Below are 10,205 nucleotides of genomic sequence, written 5' to 3' on the forward strand. Positions count from 1 at the left end.
AATAAATGCATCATTTCTCAATCTGGAAACTAATAAAGTATTTTCTGTTTTCCTGGCACTGGTTTGCTTGTGCTTTCCCTTTTGTCTTACTTTTATTTTATTATTTTATTTATACACTCACACACACACAAGATACAAGTGGAAATCAAGGTGCATGATCTTCAGATAACAAAATTCTCTCACTAGAACTATGCTTTCATATGAAGCAGAACTTTACAGCTTGTGAAACATGTTCATAATACATATCCTATTTGATTCTCTGGCCTTTAAACATGTTGTTGCTTTAGACTAGTCTGCTAGAAATCTCTCCAGTTCTTCTTTGAGGTGTGAGGATCTGAAAATTGAAGTTCAAAGATGGTGTGACCCACTTTTCAAATCAAGGATTCTGAAGCTAGTTACCACAATGGGCTTTAGAAGATTTTTAAATTCTCTAAGTTGTATGCAAAAGTTGAGTTTATGCATCTTTGGTAAACTCTCTCTGTTTTTCTCCTTTCATTAGTTTGCTTTTTTCTTTTAAAGTGTTTGATATTGATTCTGAGCTGATCTCATGAGACTTTCTGGACATTGAAACATAAGTGGACAAATGCTGATGGTTCTGGAAAAATTTTTGTCTTCCTGATAAAAGGGAATAGCTGCCCCAGGTTCTCTCTTATTTCAGGCATTTTACATTCAAGAGGTGACAAGCATGAGGGAGAAGCCACAGTTTCAGAAATGCTGGCCTGCATGTGGTCAAGCCCCTGAACCAATGCTAGCTATTAGTCAGGGCCCTCCAGAGTAACAGAAGCAACAGGATCGCTACAGATATGAAAGAAGGTGGAAGTATTAGTCTCTCAGTTGTGTCCAACTCTTTGCAAGTCCATGGACTGTAGCCCACCAGGCTCCATTGTCCAAGGGGTTCTCTAGGCAAGAATACTGAAGACCAGCTCAAGTGGGTAGCCATTCCCTTCTCCAGGGGATCTTCCCAACCCAGGAATCAAACCCAAGTCTCCTGCATTGCAGGCAGATTCTTTACCACCTGAGCCACCAGGGAAGCTTAGATGAGGAGATTTATTCTAGGAACTGGCTCATGGGATTATGGAGGCTGAGAAATCCCATGGTCTGCAAGCTGCAGAATCAGGAAAGCTGGTGGAATAATTCAGTCTTTAGTTCAAAGGCCTGAGAACGAGGAGTGCTGATGTCTGAAAATAGAAGACTGATGTTTCAGCTCCTGCAGGTAGAGAGAGTTACACTCTCCACCACCTTTTTGATCTATGCAGGCCCTCAACAGACTGGATAAGGCATAAGCAGAGGTGATCTTCTCTCCTCAGACTACCAATTCAAATCCTAATCTTTCTCAGAAATATCCTCACAGACACATCCCAAAATAATGTTTTGCCAGCTATCCAGGCATCCCTTATCCCAGTTAAGTTGACATAAAATTAGCTATCACACAAGGACAGCAATCCTTTACTTTGAAACTTATTGTAATGGGAGTAAAATAAACCCACATTTTTTTATGCCACTGTCATGGGTGTTCTGTTATTTGTAGTTCAATACACATTCCCGGTTGACACAGAGCATATGTACCTTTTTCCAAGGTAACTGCTTAGAACTTTATTCAGAGACTCAAGGAAGTTCCTAATGGAAAATCTCAACACCCGCCACTCCCACCTCAAAAAGAAGAAGAGAGGGAGAAAGCAAAGGAGGGACTGGGAAGGTAGAAGGCAAGTCATTACAGAGCAATGAACTCATGTGATATTTAACATATTTCAGACTTGGAGATTATCTAACCTAGATCACTCATTTTATGTAAGGTAACTAAGGTCCAGTTTGAATTTCAAACAGTTAATAACAGAAGTACATCAGAATTCAGAACTCACAGTCCAGAAAATCAGAGATTTTTCCATTATGGAATCAGGATGATTCTTGTCAAAATAATGACAGTACTAGCATACAGATTCTTACCATGAGGTCATTGCAAGCAACAAACCAGGAACTGAATTAGATATATAGGGTAATCCACAGCTGTGTTCCCTGCATGCATGCATGTGCATGCTCAGTCACGTCTGACTTTTTGTGACCTCATGGACTGTAGTCCGCCAAGCTCCTCTGTCCATGGGATTTTCCAGGCAAGAATACTGCAGTGGGTAGCCATTTCCTCCTCCAGGGGATCTTCCAAACCCAGGGATCGAACAGCATCTCCTGTGCCTCCTGCATTGGAGGCAGATTCTTTACCACTTGAGTCACTGGGGAAGCCCAGTATTCTGTCTACATATATGCAAATATGATATCCATACAGTTATATACATTTATAACTGTATATGTATACTCTCCATATGTATGTATATATATGTATTAATATATTATCTGTATAAGGTTATAGGGAAGTATAACATTGTTATCCTTTACATTCTCCTGCTGCTTATTGTCTTATTTGCATTTCATTGCTAGAATAGTAGAAAGGAGGAGCGGTGATTATGTTTGTACTCAAAGACTGATCTGATCAAGTCATTTCCCTGATTAAAAACTTCTGATATTGTTCCACTGCCCACAGAGAAAAATGCTTCCTTTATAAGAATCTGGTGACAGCATCCTCTCCAATTACCAGACCCCAGTCATCCTTTACTCGCATCTTTTCTAAGCAAATGAAGCATTTTCACATCTCTTTGAATTTGCTCACATCTTTTTCTCACCCAGATCACTCTTCCCCACCTTCTTCCTGGTGAACTGCTCATCCTCCAAAGCTTGATTAGTTGTTGTCATTGTTCAGTCACTCAGTTGTGTCCAACTCTTTGTGACCCCATGGGCTACACCACGCCAGGCTTCCCTATCCTCCACCATCTCCCGGAGTTTCCTCAGATTAGAATGTACCCTAATCCCTTGACCAAAATGGATCTGAATCAGTTACATACATTAGACTGAAAGTAGCCAAAACACCATACCAAATGGGTAAGCAATATGGAAATCTACTCACATGATAGGAAGTCCTAGGGTAGCCCAGGATTTAGGGATGGTTGATTTAGCAGCTCAACACTATCGTCAGGGTGCAAAGTTTTGTCCGTTTCCCACAATATTTAGCATCTGTATCATCCTGAAGCTGGTGTCCCTGGTACCATAGCTGCTAGCTGCAAATGGGGAAATATACAAGGAAGGGTGAGTGAAGGAAAGAACCTACCAAGTTTTGCCTACAGCACAGTTGTGTCCAGAGCACTAAATCCCAGCATTAAAAAAGACCTTGAAATATTACCAGTTCTTAAATACAAGCTTTGGTGGTGTAAGATAGAATGAAATGAGTAAATAGGAAAAAAGGAAGAAAACCCAAGGAGGGAAAGGTACTAATAAAAAAAACTTAAGACATTAATTTTATTAATTATTCTCTTATTATAAAGTAAGAGGACTGTAAGTTAAAATAAACTGTTTTAAATGCCTTTTAATTCCATTTAAATCACTAGGATTTATCCCATTTTAACATTTTCTTATAACTACAGGAAAAATTTTTTTTTGCCACATCATGCAGTTTGTAGGATCTCAGTTTCCCAGCCAAGGAGAGAGCCCTTGGCAGTGAGAGCATGAAGTTCTAACCCACAGTAGAATTATTGAAATCAAGAAATTAATTTTGAAAAATTAATATTGATTCCCTTTTTTTCTTGTTGCTAATGAAAGACTTTGAAAACCATAGTAAAATATACATAAGATTTACCATTATAGCCATTTTTAAGTGTACAATTTAGTGGCATAAAGCACATTCACATCATTGTGCAAACATCAACATTATTCATCTTCAGAACTTTATCATCATCCCAAGCTGCTGTACTCATTACACAATAACGCCCCATTCCCACCTTCCCCCAGCCTCTGGTAACCACCATTCTACTTTCTTTCTTTATAAATCTATTCCAAGTATCTCAAATGCATTGAATCATATAATGTTTATCCTGTGTCTCACTTATTTCAATTAGGATAGTGTTTTCAAGGTTTGTGCAAGGTGTGAAATTTATCAAAATTGCATTCCTTTTTAATGCTGAATAATATTCCATTCTATACATATACCACATTTCATGTATCCATAGGGCACTTGTGTTGTTTCTTCCATTTTGCTATAGTAAAGAATGCTGTGATGATCCAATGATCATCACAAATAGCTGTTTAAGTCACTGCTTTCAATTCTCTTGAGTATGCCTAGAAATGGAAATGCTGAATTGTGTGGTAATTAGATGTTTAATTTTTGAGGAACTACCATACAATCTTCCACAGTGACTCTATCATTTTATAGTCCCATCAACAATGCACAAGTTTTCCAGTTTCTCTGACATCCTCACTAATACTTATTTTCTGTTCTGTTTTTTATAGTAGTCATTCTAATGTGTATGAAGTATCTCACTGTAGGTTTAATTGCATATCTCTAATGTATGGATGTGAGAGTTGGACTGTGAAGAAAATTGAGCGCCGAAAAATTGATTCTTTTGAACTGTTGAGAGTCCCTTGGACTGCAAGGAGATCCAACCAGTCCATCCTAAAGGAGATCAGTCCTGGGTGTTCATTGGAAGGACTGATGCTGAAGCTGAAACTCCAGTGCTTTGGCTACCTCATGCGAAGAGTTGACACATTGGAAAAGACCCTGATGCTGGGAGGGATTGGGGGCAGGAGGAGAAGGGGACGACAGAGGATGAGATGGTTGGATGGCATCACTGACTCAATGGACATGAGTTTGAGTAAACTCTGGGAGTTGGTGATGGACAGGGAGGCCTGGCGTGCTGCGATTCATGGGGTCGAAAAGAGTCGGACACGACTGAGCAACTGAACTGAACTGAATGATTAGCAATGTTGAGCATCCTTTCATGTGCTTATTGGCCATTGTATTAGCTTATTTGAAAGAAAGTGAAGCTGCTCAGTCGTGTCTGACTCTTTGCAACCCCATAGACTTTTTTTTTTAAACTGCTCCAGTCAATGAAAGGGAAACTTTATTGAGGCCCCAGGGCCATGGGGCTTGGGCATGAGGTCACCCTGCAGTCAAAGGAGAAGCTGGCCAAGGGGTTTTACTTAACCTTCTTCTTGGGGTGCAGGTTGTTGATTTGGCTTCACTTCTTCTTGCAGCAGTTGACAGCACAGGGGTGCAGGCAAGCATAACACTTGTGGCAGATCATCTTGTCGCAGTTGTATTTCTGAGCGAGCTGGCAGAAGGAAGGCTCAATGATTCCGCCTCGCAGACGAAGCACCATGTGCAGGGTGGACTCTTTCTGGATATTGTAGTCTGACAGAGCGCAGCCATTCTCCAGCTGTGTGCCCGTGAAAATCAGACGTGGTTGGTCAGGCGGGATGCCTGCCTTGTCTTGGATTTTGGCTTTGACATTCTCAGTGGTGTCACTGGGCCCGACCTCAGGGTAATGGTCTTGCCCATCAGGGTCTTCACAGAGATCTGCATCTCTGCTTGACCACCTCATTAAAGAGAAAGGGCAAGCCCTTTTTTTAAATTGGGGTTTTTTTAGGGGGGCATTGCTATTGTTTTTGCTGAGCTGTATCATTTCTCTGTACATTTTGAATATCAATCCTTTATCAAACATGATTCACAGAAGTTTCTCACATTCCCTGGGTGGCCTCTTCACTCTGTTGATAGTCTCTGATGCACAGAAGTCTTTGTTTTGACAGACTCCAATATATCTATTGCCTATGCTTTAGTGTTACATCCAAGAAATCATTGCCAAGTCTAATCTCATGAAGATTTTCCTCTGTGTTTTCATCTAAGAGTTTTGTAGCTTTGTGAAGCAAACTCACTTAGAAGGACAGTGAGGATAGTGGAGTTCAGTTTATCACACTGGCTGGTCCGAGGCGGAATTTTCTCTTTAGCCAGGGACACTGACCGATTTTTGTGACAACCTTTTATACCCAAAGTGTATTTGTATACCCAAAGTCCACCTGGGACAATATTGGTAAGAGATACAATCAGGTTATAGCCATAGACTTACATTCTAAAGCTATCTTGATGTAAAGTTTAGTCTACATCAACAAGCATTATTAAGATTACTTAATGGACATTGCTTTCCTTCTGGCTCTGAGAGATCTAGGTACGGGGTCTACCTGTCTGGGTTTTTATCTGTCTGGGAAGCCTGCTTGACTGTTAGTGTTTCATCTCTATGGCCTCCCTAGTATGCAGTCCAAAGTTCACCAAAGTGTAAGATGCAGTTCCTTTTCTTTTAAAAATGGAGTCAGTCCAGTCAGGGCAACCTGCTTCTTTCCTTCTTCAGTTTTAGTTCTTATATTTAGGTCTCTAATTCACTTTGAGTTAGTTTTTGTGTAATACATGTTGTAAGGTAAGGCCCCAACTACATTCTTTCGCATGTGGATATCTAATTTTCCCAGGGCCATTGTTGAAAAGACTGTCTTTTCTTCATTGAATGGTCTTGGGAACCCTGTCAAAATTCACTTGACCATATATGTAAGGGTTTGGATCTATGTTCTCTACTCTTCCATTTGTCCATATGTTTATCTTTATGCCAGTACCACACTGTTTTGATTAGTGTAATTTTGAAGTAATTTTTAAATCAGAAAGTGTGAGAATGTCAGCTTTGTCCTTCTTTTTCAGGATTTTTTCTGGGGAGTTCCCTGGTGTCTGGGGGTTAGGATTTGGCACTTTCACTTGCAGTGCTCCAGGTTCAACCCTTGGTCTGGGGACTGTGTGTACTTAGTCATTCAGTCCTGTCTGACTCTCTGCGACCCCGTGGACTGTAGCCCACAAGGCTCCTCTGTTCATGGGGGTGCTCCAGGTAAGAATATTGGAGTGGGTTGCCATGTCCTCCTTCAGGGGATCTTCCCAACCCAGGGACTGAACCCAGGTCTCGCGAATTGCAGGCAGATTCTTTACTGTCTGAGCCACCAAGGAACTGAGATCCTGCAAACTATGTGGTAAGGCCAAAATTAAATAAATAAAATTAAATTAAAAATTGCTTCTCAAAAAAAAAAATTGCGTCTCACACACACACGCACAGAGTTTTGGGTATTTGGGATCCCTTGAGATTCTATCTGAATTTTAGGATGAGTTTTTCTACTGCCACAAAAAATATCATTAAAATTTTACAGGGATTACATTGTATCTGTAGACCACCTTGGGAAATATTCATATCTGAACAATATTAAGTCTTCCAATCCATGAACATAAGATGTTCTTCCATTTATTTATATCTTCTTTTCTTCAGCAATGTTTTGTAGTTTTCAGTTATAATATACTCATGTTAAAATTTTAATATATGTTGAGTATTTTCCATATCCTTAAATAAATTCTTTGTGAATATGACTTTTGATACCTGTGTAGCATCTCATCAGAGAGATGCTCTAAAATTTACCTAGTTAATGCACTATTTTGGACATTTCATTAGAATCTAATTTTTCATATTATAAAGAGTGTTTTGATAAAATGCCACTGTGCATAGCATTTTCATGTACCTTTAGCTATTTCCTTTGGACAAGTTCTTACAGGTGAAAGTATTAGGTCAAAGAAGTGAAAATTAAGAGGGCTTTTTTTGTGGGAGAGGAATGAGGTCATTTTTATTTTGGTAAAAAAAGAAACACATAGCATGAAATTTACCATTTTAACCATTTTTTAAACATATAATATAGTGAAAGTGAAAGTCGTTCTGTAGTGTCCAATTCTTTGCGACCCTATGGACTATACAGTCTGTAAAATTCTCCAGGCCAGAATACTGGAGTGGGTAGCATTTCCCTTCTCCAGGGCATCTTCCCAACCCAGGGGCTGAACCCAGGTCTCCCGCATTGCAGGCAGATTCTTTGCCTACTGAACCACAAGGGAAGTCCAAGAATACTGGAGTGGTTAGCCTATGCCTTCTCCAGTAGATCTTCCCAACAAAGGAATCGAACCAGGGTCTCCTGCATTTAAAGCGGATTCTTTACCAACCAAGCCATCAGGGAAACCCAACTCTTTGTGACCCCACGGACTATACAGTCCATGGAATTCTTCAGGCCAGAATACTGGAGTGGGTAGCCTTTCTCTTCTCCAGGGGATCTTCCCAAACCAGGGAGCAACTATTGCTAACTATTTGGATTTTGTTGTGCAAAGATCTTTAGAACTTTTTCATCTTGTCAAACTGAAAGGAGATTTTAAAATACTCGTCCATGGTGATTCTGTTTTTTGATTTTGGTCACAACATGAGCCATGTGGGATCTTAGTCCTCCAACCAGGGATTGAACCCACGCCCCCTGCATTGGAAGCACTGAGTCTTGACCACTAGACCTCCAGGGAAGTCCTGACAGTGGTTTTCAAAATATGGTCCTATGATTTTAATTTTTTCCTCCTTTCTTCTTCTCTATAATTTTCATATTTCTATAAAATTGGAATTTTTGAAAGAAACAATGTGAAAAAGTCTTAATAAACTTTTGTGTTTCAAATAAAATTTTTCAAGGCAAACAGTTTTTTGTCTTTAGGCTTAAGTAACAAGAATCCAGACTGAGGAATGAAATAGGATGTATCACAGTTGCAAATAGTTGAGGACAAGATCCTTCTAAAGCAGTGGTTTGCATCCAGGGTTGATTTTGCTCCCCCCAGGGGACATATGACAATATCTGGAGACATTTTTGGTTGCCATAACCATGAGGGTGATGCTAATAGCATCTAGAGGATTGAGACCAGGGATGCTGTTCAACATCCTCAAATACAGTGGACAGACCTGCACAATTAAGGGTTTTTTGACCCAAACTCTCACAACAGTATGAGGTGGAGAGAATCGTTCTAAAGAGTGGAGCACCAGAAGAAGCTGGTGGAGGTGGGGTAGGTGTGGTTTAAGGGAAGGAAAGAAGACTCCAGCCTGTGGAACCAGAATATTAACCAGAGAGCACTCAGGCTTGCCCAGGAGCCAGGGGAGGTAGAGAAGGGAGAGTCTTTGCAAGATTGTAGGATTATAAATCTGTTATATTTGCATATAACCTTGAATTTGTACACAGCTAGAACTAATTAGTCAAGGCTATTAGTCAAGACCATAGTCTTATACAGATGTGAGAGTTGGACCATAAAGAAGTCAGAGCACTGAACAGTTGATGCTTTTGGTGCTTTTGGTGCTAGAGAAGCCTCTTGAGAGTCCCTTGGACAGCAAGGAGATCAAACCAGTCCATCCTAAAGAAAATCAATCTTGAATACTCATCAGGACTGATGTTGAAGCTGAAGCTCCAATACTTTAGCCACCTGATGTGAAGAACCCACTCATTGGAAAAATCCTGATGCTGGGAAAGACTGAGAGCAGGAGGAGAAGGGGACGACAGAAGACGAGATGGTTGGATGGCATCACTGATTTAATGGACATGAACTTGGGCAAACTCCGGAAGATGAGGAGGGACAGGGAAGCCTGGCATGCTGCAGTTAATGGGGTGGCAAAGAGTCAGACAGGACTTGGGGACTGAACAACAGCAACAGAACTAATTAGGCTTAGCCCCTAATTTGCAAAATTATTGGTTAAATAAAAAGTTAGTGTGTGACTAATAACCACCATAAGTTGCTCATGAACTCCTCCGAGTTGAGGGCTTCCTGCCTGTGGTGCAGGAGGAACCGGCTGCGTCTGGAGGTGACCCTGGTCCACTCCGTCTCCAGGGAGCAGAACCGAGCCAGGCGCATGAACAGGGCTTTCTGGGGTCCAGCGCCCACCACCTTCCTTCCTCCGGTGTGATGTCTGCTGCATCCGCTCCTGAGCCGGGAGGACGGAAGAAGGTTCTCTCGGGGAAATCCCATCCTCCTTCAACCGTCCTGTGCAGAAGGCAGGGGCCTCTGTGTCTCATACTCTCACACCAAGGAAAAGCTCTCTCATCTAGACGCCTCCCGCTGGGGCCCATCCTGACCTCTGACCCGGTCACTACCCCGTGTTGTTCCTCAAAAAGAGATCACTTAGAATATTTAAAAGATAAATAAAATATTTCAGTACAAGTGTTAGCCCGATTAGGCGCTTTTGCTCGCTCCCCATCTCCTGAATAGGCTTCATTTAAAGGCCCCAGAGGCTCCAGTGACAGTTTTACGCGGGTCATCAGTTCGAAAGCTCTGGAGAGTCTAAGAGAAAACATACAGTAAGTCCGCACCCCACCCCCGCCGTCATTATATAGAAAAGAGACAGAAAGGAAATCCTCCTCACCCGGGGGCCCCTTTTGTGTTGTTCCTGCCAACGCAGCAGCCCTCCCGCTATATAGACCGCGCGCCGGCCCCACCGCCCTGAACTCCATCCCCGCGTCCAGCAGCC

At 41.5% G+C, this 10,205-nt stretch overlaps 1 pseudogene; it reads right to left on the minus strand.

The window, feature by feature from the left end:
• Nucleotides 1-5,015: 5,015 nt before the first annotated feature.
• LOC136163243 (ubiquitin-ribosomal protein eL40 fusion protein-like) lies at nucleotides 5,016-5,410 on the minus strand (annotated as a pseudogene).
• Nucleotides 5,411-10,205: the final 4,795 nt, after the last annotated feature.

The sequence above is a fragment of the Muntiacus reevesi genome, chromosome 3 (genome assembly GCF_963930625.1).
Source record: "Muntiacus reevesi chromosome 3, mMunRee1.1, whole genome shotgun sequence".
Taxonomy (NCBI): domain Eukaryota; kingdom Metazoa; phylum Chordata; class Mammalia; order Artiodactyla; family Cervidae; genus Muntiacus; species Muntiacus reevesi.